The 15,958-nt window shown below is 46.7% G+C and overlaps 1 protein-coding gene across 1 annotated transcript in view; it reads left to right on the top strand.

Annotated features, from left to right (window-relative positions):
- Positions 1-13,491: 13,491 nt before the first annotated feature.
- The window catches only part of LOC135898146 (uncharacterized), a 94,907-nt gene continuing 92,440 nt past the window's right edge, over positions 13,492-15,958 (top strand). Inside the window, exon 1 of the mRNA XM_065426920.2 lies at positions 13,492-13,547. The gene's annotated coding sequence lies outside the window, so the exon portion shown is untranslated. The remainder of the gene's footprint in view (positions 13,548-15,958) is intronic.

Genomic DNA, 15,958 nt, shown 5'->3' with positions numbered 1-15,958 from the left:
ATATTTATTGCGCGAACTTCTGCCCCGAAAAACAGGCTACGCTGAAAGCACACAGATAGCCGGCGATCGTGGAAAAGGTGATCTGCAGGTCAAGAACATCGGCTTTTCTACAAGAGTCATTGAAAGTTCCAGAGTAATTGCTGATGCCGGTGTGTGTTTGAGAGTTCTACACAATGTGCGTCGGGCATACAAGCAGATTACAGAAGCTTCGGCGATAACAGACAGCAGATAGAATCATCGATAACATTCAAGAAACTTCCGATACATGCGGGCGCGTCCCACACTGAGCGATAAAATATGTTGGACGGTGAAGAGCGGTAAGTCTAAAAAGACAAACATTTGCATATGTCAGTGCGCTCTCCTCACAGGACGAAAAGTTTCTCACTAACGTCTTGTAGGTGTATTGGCGTCCCAACGAAAACATGGTCGCCAGGCCGGTACTCCACGTATCGTCGTCGGAGATAGTAGCGCCGGCTGTCGGTGTTCTACTGATTCCGCTTCTTCGGCGCGCTTGGGATAGGCGGCAACATCAAGATTCTCTTCGTCAGTGACGTGCGGCAGCATGGCGTCCAGAGTCGCCGTCGGGCTCCTTCCGTGAACGAGCGGGAACGGCGCGATCTGTGTTGTTTCTTGCGCCGCCATGTGGTAAGCGAAGGTTTCTTACGGAAGGACGGCATCCCAAGTATCGTGTCGAAGTCGACGTACACTGCTAGCATGTCGCCGAGGGTCTTGTTCAGCCGCTCCGTAAGACCGTTCGCCAGCGGGTGGTAGGCAGTCCTTCCCCATTGGCTTATCTGGCTGTCTTGCAGAATGGGGTGGGTGAGCTCTGCTCTAAAAACTATCCTCCTGTCGGCGAAGATGACCTCTGTGGCACCATGTCGCAGGGGGATGTTCTCGATGAGGAATTTCGTCACTTGGGCTGCACTACCTTTTGGCAGAGCTTGCGTTTCAGCGAAGCGGGTGAAGAAGTCCGTCGCCACGGCGATCCACTTTTTTCCGGATGCTGACGTCGGGAACGGTCCCAACAAATCCACCTGATCTGTTGAAATGATCAGCAAGAGGCTTGATCGGCTGTAGTAATCCCGCTAGACTTGTCGGTGGTGTCTTGCATCGCTGAAAGTTTCGGCATGTTTTGACTTAACGGCGGCGTCAGCGTTCAGACGTGGCTAGTAATACTTTTTCTGTATCCTCGATAGCGTCCGGGAGAATCTGAGGTACCAAGCGGTCGGATCGTCCTGCATGGCATGCAGTAACTCCGGACGCAGTGCTGAGGGAACAGTAAGAAGGTAGTTGGCACGGACGGGTGACAAGATCTTCTTTACTAGCAGGTTGTTTTGCAGCGAAAGCCAAGAGAATCCTCGCTTAAATGCGCTAGTGACAACGTCGGTGTTGCCTTCAATATACTGGACGATACTATTTAGCTGCGGGTCTGCACGTTGCTATTCAGCAAACTTTTCTGAGCTTGTTATGCCAAGGAAGGCGCCGTCATCCTCATCGTCTTGCGGCGGCGGGTCAATCTGGGCGCTTGATAGGCAGTCGGCATCAGAGTGCTCCCGTCCTTGTAGATGGCCGTGATGTCAATCTGCTGGAGTCTCAGAGTCCACTGTGCGAGGCGCCCTGATTGGTCCTTTAAATTTGCCAGCTAACACAAGGCATGGTGGCCGCTTACGACATTGAAGGACCTGTCGTATAGGTAAGGTCGGAATTTATTTACAAATACTGCTGTCTCAGTTTCTGAGACATAGCAGGAGTGAGTACAGAGTAACAATAAAAAAAAATACAATTTCAAGTACTTTTAACAAAATTCACCAGAATACTAGAAAACATTACCAGAATGCATAATTACGCAATTCTTTTTCAAAATCCTCAGTACCGAGTCTGCGCAGAGACCCATCAAGTTTATTCCATAAATCCACCGTCCGTGGAAAGAAGGAAAACTTAAAAGAATCAATATTCGACCTGAAGGGCACAATGTTCAGGGGATCAGATCGTCGAGTACAGCGTGCTGAAGCTGCAACAAAAGAAATCGGCGCCAGAACACTCAAGCCGGTGTGAACTATGTTATGAAGAAGGATAACGCGATCAGAATTACGCCGATGTTCGAGAGATAGCAGCGTTAAAACGTGTGCATGCGAAGTAGGCGAGAATTGCCGGTCATAGCGACAAAAAATGAACCTGATTGCTTTTTTTTGGACAGATTCTAACATAGCTATGTCGTGCTTGAGGTGAGGTGACCAAACAACCGATGCATATTCTAGTATGGGCCTGACCAAAGTTTTGTACGCAGTCAATTTGCATTCTCTTGTTGAGTTGCTTAACGTGCGCTGGAGATACCAAAGTTTTCGACGAGCCTTATTGCAGATCATTTCAACATGCTTGCGCCATTTTAAATTTGACGCTAGAGTTACACCGAGGTACTTAAACTCCGTAACATGTATTAGACCGACCCCGTCATTAGTATAAGTAAAAGAAAGGGGTTGTTTCTTGTTTGAAAAGGTCATTGCCACAGTCTTCTTTAAGTTAATAGACATTTGCCAGGTTTCACTCCAGTTACAAAACAATGAAAAAACGTTATTTAGCGCAACCTGATCATGAGCATCAGAGATGGTGTTGTAGATTACGCAGTCGTCTGCATACATTCTAAGTTTAACTTGAGTATCGCCAATGATTTCTGCTACGTCATTTATGAAAATAATGAACAAAAGCGGCCCCAGCACCGAGCCTTGCGGCACCCCAGATGTAATCTGTACCTCAGACGACTTCGCGTGGTTATACGTAACAAACTGAGAGCGCGACCGTAAGTAATCAGCTATCCAATCAACCAGCTTGCTGTCACCAAAATATGTACGAAGTTTAACTAAAAGCTTAGCATGGCAAACCAAATCGAAGGCCTTAGAATAGTCAATAAATATGGCATCAAGCTGTCCTCGGCTGTTAAGGGAAGATGCAATGTCATGCGTAAATTCAAGCAACTGCGTAACAGTGGAATAGCCAGCACGAAAACCGTGCTGCGATTGGGAAAGAATATTGTTGGCATTTAGGTATTCCACAATGTGCTTGTGAATAATGTGCTCCAAGAGTTTCGAGCTGGTGGAAAGTAAAGATATTGGCCTATAATTCGGTATTATTTGTTTGTTTCCCGATTTGAATACGGGCACGACATTAGCCAATTTCCACAGCCGGGGCACTGTTGTAGAGTCTATTGATTTTTTAAATATTATAGTCAGATAGCTTGCGCACCATTCCGAGTACCTCTTTAGGAACATATTTGGAATGCCGTCTGGGCCTGGGCTTTTCGTTACATCAAGTTTTAATATGAGGTTATGTACTCCAGAGGAGGTTTCTTTGTAGCTCAAACGATGGCAAGGCATTCATTTTCCGTCCTCGACTATTGGCTTCCGCTTTTGACAGCGACCGTCTAGCATAAGCAATAGCCCTTTCAAGTCCATCTTTTATTCGGCTTTCAGTTATGATAGCTTATGAACTTCCAGTTATGATAGTGGACGATTGTCCAACGAGAATCGAAGACAGTCATTAAGCACATCATGTCGTACCATTAGGCTGAAAAGTTCATTGGTGTTTAAGGACAACTTTGCCATTTATTCAGCTTCAGAGGTGAAAAAAGCATTATATTTTATTCGCCAGAAAGTGTAGGAACAAAATTTTTTTCCCGACCTTCATATACGAACTGTGCTGTTATCTGTGCTGACAAAGAGTTCTAGTGTTCAGTTACAAAAAGTGGAGTTTACATTACATCTCATTTCCTAAGCACCTAAGTTACTTATAGTTAGATAGGTTCTTGTGTCTTTGTTTGTTGGCTTCTTATGCTGTGATTATAAATATTGTTACGGAGATGTTTGGGGTATACAAAGAAAGTATTTACAATATATATACCAGAAGAGTCAATGTAGTTAAGATGGCTGACCAGCAACAACACGCAGCAGCCAGCGTCCCGTGATCTTCTTCCTTCCTCTTCTTTTATACTTCCGTAACAGGACCCCCGGGTGCAGAAGCGCCGTCTCGGCGCATGCTTGGCGAAGAATTGCAAACGGAGGATGGCTTCAGTCGCGAAGCGTGCACGATGTCAAGAGGCGTTGGACTTGAGGGTGGATCAAACTGTAACGCCGAAATCTTGTAGTCGACGTCTTTAGCGAGACGTAGGACTTCACAGTGCCCTATGTAACGAAAGAGAAACTTCTGGGAGAGGCCGACCGGCCGATATGGTGACCAAAGGAGCACCCAAGCACCTGGGGCGAAACCTAACATCGCGATGGTACCGGTAATAACGCTCTTTCACTATATGCTGCGAGGGTAATAAACGAGAACGGGCGACTTGAGGTGCCATGTGTGTGCGATCGGTGACTTCACGAGCGTACTCAGTTGCAACACGTGGCACGGAAGGGAGGATGCTGTCAAACGGCAATGTAGGGTCGCGACCATACAAAAGATAAAAGGGTGTTAATCCTGTGGTGTCAACATGGGATGAGTTGTACGCGAACGTCATTTAAGCCAGCGTGGTGTCCCAGTCGTGGTGATCGTTGGAGACGTACATCGACAGCACCACTGTGAGTGTTCGATTAAGACATATTGAAAGACCATTCGTTTATGGGTGGTAGGCGGTAGACAGCTTGTGCTCAGCGGCACAAGAGCGCGTGAGGTCGCCGACAACTCGAGGTTAGAACGAGCGGCCGCGGTCTGTATGTAACTGTCGAGGTGCACCGTGGTAGAGAATGACGTCGTGGAGGAGAAAACCGGCGACGTCTGTTGCGCAAATAGTCGGCAATGTCTTTGTGCTCGCGTAGCGTGTCGCGTAGTCAGTAGCGACGGCGACCCTTTTCTTCACTCTAGTCGTTGTCGGAAAAGGGCCAAACCAGTCAAGGCATACGTGAAAGAAAGGTTCAGATGTAACTTCAATTGGATGGAGTCGTCCGACAGGGGGCAGGGACGATTTCTTCCTGTGCTGACAGAATTCGCAAGTTGCGACATAACGACGCACAGAGTGGTAGAGACCCAGCCAGAAGAACCGGGGTCGAACGCGGTCATAGGTTTCGTGCCGTCAGTGCATCGTGAAATTGTTCTAGAGCGACAGATTCTAGATGAAGAGGAAGGAAAACAAGCAACACAGGGCTGCCAGGGTTGATATTGCGGCGTTTGCAGATGCCGTCTTGCAGCATGAACATGCGGCACGTACCGTTGGTGCTGCCAGATGGCACCCCGAGGATGATGGACTGTAAAGATTCTGCGCGTTGTTGCTCAGAGCGCTAGCTGATCATGTCCGTAAAAGTCATCACGCAGACCACCGGATCATGCGCAGCAGTATCAGGAGGTTACAGGGGGTGACGGGAAAGGCAGTCAACATCCTCGTGGTGGCGTGCAGACTTGAAACTGACAATAAATAAAAATTCCTGGAGCCACAAAGCCCAGCCAACAAGCCTTCCTGTCGGGTTCCGGTGGAAAGACAGCCAGCAGAGCTCGTGGTTGTCTGGAACGACCGAAAACATGCGGCCATAAAAATATGACCGGAATTGGCGGCAGCTCAAACTAAAGCGAAGCATTCCCGCTCGGTGATGGAGTAAGCACTTTCGGCAGGTGACAGCAGGCGGCTGGCGTCAGCTACCACGCACTATGTACCATACTGTTGTCAGGTGAGAGCGGCGCCGATGCCGTGCCCCTTGCGTGAGTGTTGACTTTGATCAATGTGGGCAAGTAATGGAAGGGTGGTCAGAAAACTGTCGAGAGCGGGGAAGGCCTGAGCCTGCTCCGGGTCCCATGTGAATGACGTGTTCTTTAGAAGATCTGTGAAAGTCCGAGCAACGTCGTTGAAGTTTGTGACGAAACGGCGAAAGTACGAACACAGGCCGACGAAGCAGCGCACATCAGAAGCAGAACGTGGCACAGGGAAACTGCGAACGGCGCGAACATCTGGTTGTACACCGGATGCGTCAGGGAAGTGTCTCAACACGGTAATCTCACGGCTCCCAAATTGACATTTAGTGGAGTTCAGTTGGAGGCCGGCTTCGCGGAAGACCGCAAGAATTTCAGCGAGTTGGGTAAGGTGGCTGCCGAGCCTATGGGAGAAAGAAAAATTGCCAGGCTTAGCTGGGTAAGCCAAGAATGCGTTGCATATTGCGCGAGTTGGGGCCCAGCTTTTCCTCCGGCTGTCGTGACGTCACGTCACATGGTTGCGCTAAAGGTCAATGGTGGCTGCCCGGCCGCGCCCAGGGGCTGAACTGAGTGATTGCAATATGCAACGCATAAAAAAGAAGTAACTTAATAACAAACATAGCAAACTTAAAGAAGTATAGACCCACATTTGAGACGCACAGCAATGAACAATGGCTCATACCCTCAATGGTGGCTACGCAACCGCGCCCAAGGGCTGAACTGAGTGATTGCAATATGCAACGCATAGCAGCAATGAACAATGGCTCATACCCTCAATGGTGGCTACGCGGCCGCGCCCAAGGGCTGAACTGAGTGATTGCAATATGCAACGCATAAAAACGTCGCCAAGAAACCAAGACAGCTGGTTCATTTGTAGCAGCGCAGACGAGAGTCCTTCATACGTTCAAATGTCACCGAAACACTGCATAGGCCAAAAGGCATGACTTTGAACTGATATAACCAATCCGGTGTGGTGAAGGACGTCTTCGCGTGGTCCAGTCCATCAATTGAAATCTGCCAGTAGCCGGATCGAAGATCGATGGACGAGGAGTATTTAGCTCTGTCCGCGTAGTCCAAAGTGTCATCGATGCGTGGTAGTGGATAGATGTCTTTTCACTTGATCTTATTTTGGTGGTGATGATCGATACAAAAACGCCTGGCAACTTCTTCCTTCGCAAGGATGACAGGTGAAACCCAAGGGTTGTCTGATGACTCCATGACCCATTTGCGGAGCATTTTGTCCACTTCTGATTGGATGACTGGACGTTCAGCATGCGATACACCATAGTGACGACGACGAATAGGATTCGTGTCTCCAGTGTTTATACGGCGGTGACCAAAAGACGTTTTGCCTAAGGGCCTGTCGCCGAAATGTAAGATGTAACTGTACGATTCGAGCAGGAGACGTATGTTCGTGGCCTGTGCAGAGGTGAGGTAAGGTGCAACCATTTTCGGGTAGTCATGCGTTAACGAACCAGTGCTGTGAGCTGCAATTGGCACTAGTAAAGCACTCTCGGCATTCAGACTCTCAATATCAAATTCGGAACTACTACACACGCTGGCCAAGAACATGACGGCCGGAAGCCCTTGAGGACACTGGCTGAAACTCAGAAGCGGTAGGACGACGTCGTTAATGTAACCGTGACTAACGTATGCGGCACAGCAATGTTCCGGTTCAAAAGCACGTCGATGATGTGGTGAAGCACATATTTACTGTCAGGAAAGCGTGTCTGGGCGGACAAAGTGGCGTAGCTGCCTCGGTAGACAGACGCGCACCGTGAAGTGAGCACAATTGCGGTGGGGCGGTGCTCGGAGCATTGGCGAGTTTAGGCAGTTCCAACTGAAGAAAGCCGGTTGCGCAGTCGATGAGCGCAGAATCATTGGATAAGAAGTTCAATCCAAGTATAACGTCGTGAGGCCACTTGTCGATCACAGCAAATAGCAGTAGGGTGGCTGGCTGTACTCTGTACTTAGATGGGCAGCACGCATTATGAGAACAACCAGCACGCCGCCGTCGGCCACAAGAAGCATTCGGGCAGCTGCTGAGGTGAGGACCTTCTTTACACGTCTACGTTGGCTAGCACTCGTCACAGACACGTGGCCTCCAGTTTCGACGAGTGCTTGGACAAGTACGCCCTCTATTTTAAAGTCAATTACACTTCTCTGCGTGGGCACAGACAGAGGATTTGGTGCAGGAGTAGGGCAATGCAGCATCATCTCCGAGGGCTGCATTTATTAGTTTTCCCAAAGGGTGCAGCCAAAAGCCGTAGGGGACCAAAGGCGACGTGGCTCTGGCGGACGGGAAGATGAGCGACGTGTTTGCGGTGTGCGAGACTGATGGCCCCGCAGCAATGGTGAACCACTGTAGCACGTGTTCCTAGCAGAGATGTCGGTGCTGTTTCACTCGGCGGTTGGCGAAACGTTAATGGATTGCCATGAAAACGGCTCAGCTTGGTCGGTGTGCGAGGTGTTGAGGGCCACGAATTGCGACAGTATCGGACGACATAACCAATGCGGCGACAAGTGAAACATATTGGCTGGTCGTCTACAGTTCTCCACATAGTCGGGTTGTGTTTAACGCGGAGGGAAGCATCGGGAAGGGGGGGGGGGAGCGAAAGCAGTAGAAGAGCGTTCGTTGGCTCTGGGGTTGGCTACAGCACAGATAGAATGTAAACCAATGTTTTCCAGCTCCTGGCGAACCATGGCTTGTACGAGAGGAACTGAAAAAAGGGATAGCACCAGGGCTACGCGAACAGAAAGCAGCGGGGCCCATCGCATCCAGTTTACGTCGAACGATTCACACCACGTTCTCTGATTGGGACGCATGCTACTGTGCGGGTTGATCTTCACACATTGGCGTTGCAGCAGTATTGGGAAGCCTGGCGAATGGTTGCAAGACTCGTCGGCGTTTGGCTTGCTCGAATTGTCGGCACTCTTTAATGAAAGCATCAACTGTCGAGCACCTTACGCACATGAGAGGAATAAAGGCGTCGTCAGCAAGGCCCTTAAGCACGTGCCCTACCTTCTCAGCTTCTGTCATATCGTGATCGGCTTTACGACCAAGCACCAGCACGTCCTGGATGTATGAGACATACGACGCCGTGGGGTACGGGGGCACGGGAGACCGGTGCCTGCTTTGCAGCAATTTTACGGCCGGCTGGCTTGCCAAACAACTCTGTCAACTTCTCCTTGCATTGGGAGCCACCTGGTTAGCTCCTCTTCGTGGTTTTCATACCACACCTTTCCCTGACTCTTAGGTAGAACAGCAGGTTAACCATCATAAGCGTAGAGTCCCATATGTTAGTTCCACTCTCGCGTTCGTACATCTCCACCCACTCCTCAACGTCGGTGCCATCAGTCCCGCAGAAATTTACAGGGCCCTTGGCTTGCGCAACCACAACCGAAGGGGCCAGCGACGTAGCGGGCGAAGGTGACGTTACAGATGGTAACGACGTTGATCTCGCGTGCTCACCGTCGTTCATGGTGGGGACGGTGATGCGATGTCCACTGCGGAGCTCCGTTTCCAGCCGTGGTACCCAGCATCTCCTGCCAATAGGTTGCGGAGGTGTTGCGAGTAAAGAAAGACTGTATTTACAATATATACACAAGCAGAGTTGGTGCGGTTAAACATGGCTGACCAGCAACAACACGCAGCATCCAGCGTCTCGCGATCTTCTTCCTTCCTGTTCTTTTATTCTTCCGTAACAATACTTTTGATCGGTATGGCATTTCACGAGTCATTTCAATCTGCGCCTTATGCGTATTTAGACGCATGTTGCGGGAACCTTCTGACGGGTCTTCATTAGTATAATGTCTTTTGGCACCTCGTATAGCCACAGTGCGACTTTAAGAGCTTCTTCTGCACAGGGATGCCGTGTAGCGACGTCTTGACAACAATGGCTTCACATCAAGGTACACATTTCGATCATATCTTCGTAAAGGGCTATGCTATGGTGTAATTTATTTATTTATTTATTTTATTTGTACATACTGCAGCCCCTATATGGGGCTATCGCAGGAGTGGGTTAGACAAAGAAAATCATACAAAAACCAAGTAAACAATAACATTAAAAATTCACAAGAAATAAGGCAGATGACACAAATGAAACTCAAAATAGCAGCAACACTGAGAATCAGTACAAAAACGAGAATGAGTAAATACACTGTAACAACAAGAAAATACATAAAATCAGGTGTGGTTAACTTTTAACAGGAAATCATTTAATGGCAGTGACCTAATTCTTCCGGGAATTAAGTTCCAGAATTCAATGGTACGTGGGAAAAGCTGTATTTAAATTTGTTAGATCGAGCAAAGTAAGGCTTAATATTAAAGTTATGGTGACTCCTACTTGACCGAGGAATGTCTGAAGGAAAATATATGGGATGTGAGACACGATAAGAAAAATTGACGATGCCATGCAGAAACTTCAATGACTCAATGTGACGGCGTATGGATAAAGGGGTTAGGTTCAAAGAAGATAAGGCACGAGAGGGTGAAAAATAATGATCATAGCGACGATATATGAACCTAATAGATTTTCGTTGTATGCTATCAAAGGAGTTAATGTCGCACTGCTTATGAGCGTTCCAGACAGGAGAAGCATAATCTAGGATTGGGCGAATTAAAGTTTTATACATTAGTAACTTAGTTTCCTTTGGAGAATTGTTAAAATTGCGCCTCAAATACCCGAGCTTCCGGAGTGCTTTAGTGCAAATGAAATTAATGTGTTGTGACCAGAACATGTTAGTGGTAAATATGACGCCAAGATACTTGTATTCTGAGACCCTGTGCAAGGATAAGTCGTTGAAAGTGTAATTGGTCAATGAAGGAGAGGCACTATTAGAAAATTACATTATCACAGTTTTAGTAAAATTAATTTTCATCTGCCAAGTGTTGCACCAGGTACAGAAGTTGACGAATGAGAAATTTAATTCCAGATGATCGTCTGGTGTGTTAATCACGCGATACAAAACACAGTCATCCGCATAAAGGCGTACGTGTGAAATGACGTTACGTGGTAAGTGATTAATGTATAGAAGAAATAGTAAAGGACCAAGAACCAACCCTTGGGGTACACCAGATGACACGTCAACAGAAGAAGAATTAGTTGAATTATAACGTACGTATTGTGACCGATGGGAAAGGAAACTGGCAATCCAACTAACCAAGTGAGAATTTTTCAAGATCATGTTAAGCTTTGTTAAGAGATTAGAATGCAGTACAGTATCGAAAGCCTTGGAAAAATCTATAAATATAGCATCGATCTGTGTGCCGATATCAAGGGCACAGAGGATGTCGTGTGAGAATTCTGCTAGTTGTGTTAAGGTGCTGAAACCTTTCTTAAAACCATGCTGAAAGTTAGAAAGCATGTTATGAGATTCCAGAAATTCCACTATATGTTTGTGAATTATGTGCTCCAGCATCTTACTTGAATATGATGTTAATGAAATAGGCCTATAATTAGATAAGAGCTGCTTATTTCCAGATTTCAATAATGGATGTACTTTGGCCAGCTTCCATGAGGATGGAACGATGCCGGTATTGAGGGACTTTTGAAAGATGATGGTTAGGTAGCGAGCAGACCACAATGAATAACGAACGAGAAAAGAATTCGGTACACCATCAGGACCGGTTGATTTGTAGTTACGGTTTCTGAACGATTTCTCGTGGGGCTCCCCTAATAATGATTCCTTGAGTTGCGTGTCACGTCAGGTGTCAAACTAGGTGTCGTAATGGCTAGAAGGCATAATGGTTAAAGAACCGTAATGGGTTAGAACACCAGGTTGCGATGGTTGGAGGCACCGAGTTTTAATGCCTCAATCGCCCACGTAATTTAACTTTCTGTACTTATGCTAAATTCGCAACATCGCATCCCCGAGCAGAACGGGCATGCATGTCCGGGGTAGTTCGCGGCGAAAGATTTGCTTTTAAATTTCATTAGGTGACGGATGATAGTATCCATACTCAGTCTCCAGCTCAGGAGTCCGATGCTGTAGGAACTAGGCCACATTGCCACACGTGCTTTTACTATGCCAAGGCCAAATAGTTCGCCGATATTATTGCCAAGTGTGTCACATAGAGCAGCACCAAGTGCGCCAGAGGAACATTCACGGTGACGCCACAGGTGCCCGAAACCACATGCGCGCACGCCTGTTTCGTTCGCGCTAAACACGCAGAAAATAAATGGCCACATTTATAAAATTTAGTTAGCCACTTTGCGAATGCTTCGCTGCACACAGATTCAAAGATGTGGGGCGGGTGTGCATTATTTTATTACATTTGTCAACGGACATTCCAAGAACATTCGTTGCAGCTCCTGCATATCCGAGTAAGTGCAAAACTTTTCTTTACGCGTGTGCATTGTGACCACACAGATGTTTTTGGTGTGGTACTGTCGACAACGTTCAAGTAATTTAAGACGCACATATGTGCTCTTTTCTCCGAGTGACAACATGAGTGGAATGACAATTTCTTGAATACGAACAAAGACGCAAAGTAAATCAGCGGAACTTGTCAATATCTTCCTAATTATACGTTTTATTTCATCTTTTGTTATTGCATGTCTCTGTTTTGCCAAAGGGCAGCCAACCAGATGTTCAGCCATTAGCCCCGTTGACTTTTCGCTGATATGTTGACATTCTCTCGTCCATATAGACGCGTATTTGCTAAGTGAGAAGTTTTATACAAGCAATTCCAAAGAAATCTTACAAGAAAAGTAGTGTTTTCCGATGAAAAACATTTGTCGAACCAATGTGATAAGAAACAGCGCTCCGCCAGCTCGACCATTGTATTACAGTAATGTGGCTGTGTTGGCTTGCTAGTACGATATATTGATGAATGGCAGCGCAAATATACAGAAGGACATAAGAAACGCTGGTTTGTCGTCTCGTTTAGGCTGTCTTTGTCTATGTCGTCCGTGCTATGTGCCAGCATATTTCAATTTTAAGTTGCCTCCTTAAAAAACAAAAGGCGCTTGCCATCCAGATTCTGCGCCAAAGTGCTTGGTCTTGCTGGCGGATCGCAGCTGCCATTAAATATAGCACATATTTTGCAAATTGTAATGTATTTAACCTCAAGCCAAGGAAGCAGATCCCTGCGTATAACGAATATTCTTTCGAACAGCTCACAGCCGACCTTTCCACGAAAAACACTGACATTTAATGATGTGCACCGTGGCTTCACCTTTGTGACAGTTAGTTGTAGAAAGACGGTAATTAATTAGACGCAGTACATTATTACTTGTGGAGTGTTTTATGCAAACTGCTTTAGCTCTAGCAGGGGGAAAGCAGAATGAAACAAGATCTAATGCTTAGCGAGCATCAGGATGGCAAGAACGAATGCAATTAAGGTTAAACGAAATTAGCCTTCACTTCATACTAAATGAGATCTCAATGGTAGGCCACATAAATAAATCACACTTATAAAGCCAGAAGACCATATGTTAGAGCCCTTAAAATAAAGGAGATCTCATCTCCGGCATACGTAAGCAACAAAATTCATAAAGATGCACTCGTGTCCCGCACTTTCGAGATGTAGATCTAGAGTTTGCACAATAGGCCACGTTTAGCCCGTCTTGCTTTCTTCATACGTACACATGTATACGTGAACCCATCAATTATATATATATATATATATATATATATATATATATATATATATATATATATATATATATATATATATAATTGATGGGTTCACGTATACATGTGTACGTATGAAGAAAGCAAGTCGGGCTAAATGTGGCCTATATATATATATATATATATATATATATATATATATATATATATATATATGTCTTGTATGGGCTGTACACGGTGTGAAACGGTTCCTAAGGGAGCTTGGTGGTTCTTGGCTAAACAGGCACTTGAAATATTCTTAGGTAAGCAAGGTTTTCGCATATTTATGCGAGAATATTCCGTTGTACTTATATTACGCAATAGACGGTATCCTTACTTGTTATTTACCAAATTTTCTACACTAATGCTTGCGGCACACATTGCAATTACAATTAACCCAACGGAAAATTTTTCTCCTCATTGTATATTCGGGAAATCGCAATGAATATCATTGAACCCAAGTAAATACTTTTACAAACGTAATATTTTGTGCAACTTGACTAAAGTGCATGCGAAATTTTACTTTTTTTTGCTTGTTAGCTGTAAAAAACGCCTCAAAATGAAACTGCGAGCTGAAATTTTGTCCACCTATGCACTGCCATTTAGGAGCAAAATTCATGGCTTCATGTCTTTCTCTATATTGCGTTGTCTTCGTGCAGCATTGCTGATGCCTTTGTGGCCATACCTTCATCGCCATGCAGTAATGGTCACGCAGGCGTTTTCATACCATTATGGCCATGCCATCGTCGCTCTGTCGCCATCATACGATATTTTCGTCATGCCCTAGTCCTCATGCCGCCATCGCCATAGCGTCGTCTTTCCTTCATCGTCGCCATTTCTTCCTTTTCAAATGTCAAGTCCGCATATTCAAGCGTTACCCTTGGCTGGTTCTTCGGCATAGACATCAACACTGCATGAGAGAGAGAAAGATTGTGGGGTTTTACGTGCCAAAACCACTTTCTGATTATGAGGCACGCCGTAGTGGAGGACTCTGGAAATTTCGACCACCTGGGGTTCTTTAACGTGCACTTAAATCTAAGCACACGGGTGTTTTCGCATTTCGCCCCCATCGAAATGTGGCCGCCGTGGCCGTGATTCGATCCCGCGACCTCGTGCTCAGCAGCCCAACACCATAGCCACTGACCAACCATGGTGGGTAAACACTGCATGAGTATTAGGTTGTTACTTTATGCTGGCTAAACGTGAGTATTACAAGTAATTACATGTTGCATAGAGTGAAAGTAAAGAGAATTGTAGGTGTCACCGTTAATTATATACAATAAAAATAAGTGCTTCACTAAAGCTATAGCTTGAGCCTGGCGACATGAATAATTTGACATCTTCGGCGACGGTGGCCACTCAGGGGCGTCAGTAGCTCGGCGATGTAGTTGACAGGCTAGGTTTGGGCAATGACGCGTTATGTTCCGTCAAATTTCTGAAGTAGTTTAGAAGAGAGGCCAGGACTCGTAGGTGGAACGCAGAGCCATATGAATGATTCATGTGGGCAGGCAGGAGCAGGTGGGCTGTCGTCAAGTCGAAGCTTTTGGCAGGTTCGGTCTTCGGTAATGAGCTAGCTGGCCAGCTGCCGACATTCCTAGGGAAGCTTAGTAGTGGTGGAAACGAGAGTGCACGGTGAAGCGTCTGGCAGATAGGGAGAAATTGTGTCGATGACTCAAGAAGGTCCACGGCCGTAGAGAAGGAAAAAAAAGGAGGGAATCCGGTTGTCGCTTATCTGACGGTGTTGTAGGCCTATACTACAAACGGTAGAACAAACGCCCTACCCAGTTGGAACGACCCGAGGTGACATACAACGACAGCATGTCGCCGAGAGTATGGTCGAACAGTTCCGTCAGACCGTTTGTCTGGGGGTGCTAGACGGTAATGCTGTGATGTGCCACGTGGCATTGATGAAGCAGAGACTTCACTACTTCAGAAAACAAGACGCGACCTCAGTCAGGGAATAATTCACGAGGAGTGCTGTGGCGCAGAACTATTTCATGCAGGATGGAAGAAGCGACATCGCGCGCTGTGGCCGCTTCGAGGGCAGCGGCGTCCTCACGTTGCGTTAGATTATCGACCACGACAATAACCCAACGGTTGCCAGCAGCCGTTCATTGGAGAGGACACATCAATGAATCAGTACATGGTGAATGGGGCCTCATCACCATGGAAGTGGCTGCAACAAGGCGGCTGGATGGGGAGCCAGTTTCCAAGGGTGACAATCAGGGCACGAGCGGACGTATTTTGTGACGTATATGAATGTGACCCCCCCCCCCCCCCACACACACACATACAGTAATATCAAATTCGAGATCGCGTTTAAGCCTCGGACACACCTCCATGGCCACACTGCGGGTTGGCGAGAACTGAAGCGTGGATATATTGTGGAAGCGCGGATATATTGCGGATATAGTGCGCTACGAAGCTAGCACAGGACCATTACAAACCACCTGCGGTCCTCGCAATGATAATTTCGGCGGTAGAGCTAGAAGTTCATCTCGAACTGAAAAATGCGATGCCTGACGGCGGAGTGCCCGAGACAGCGGTAGACCAACGGAATTATTTAGAAGGTTCAGAAGAGTGGATATCCCTGTGGCTTTTTCGTACTCTGAAGCCAAATCGGTGATGTGTAAAGGTAACAGAGGCCCCTAGGGGTTCAGGTGTAAAACGTGGT

This window comes from Dermacentor albipictus, chromosome 10 (assembly GCF_038994185.2).
Source record: "Dermacentor albipictus isolate Rhodes 1998 colony chromosome 10, USDA_Dalb.pri_finalv2, whole genome shotgun sequence".
Lineage (NCBI taxonomy): Eukaryota > Metazoa > Arthropoda > Arachnida > Ixodida > Ixodidae > Dermacentor > Dermacentor albipictus.
The sequence above is the reverse complement of the archived record's forward strand: the minus strand, read 5'-3'. Positions and strand labels throughout refer to the sequence as shown.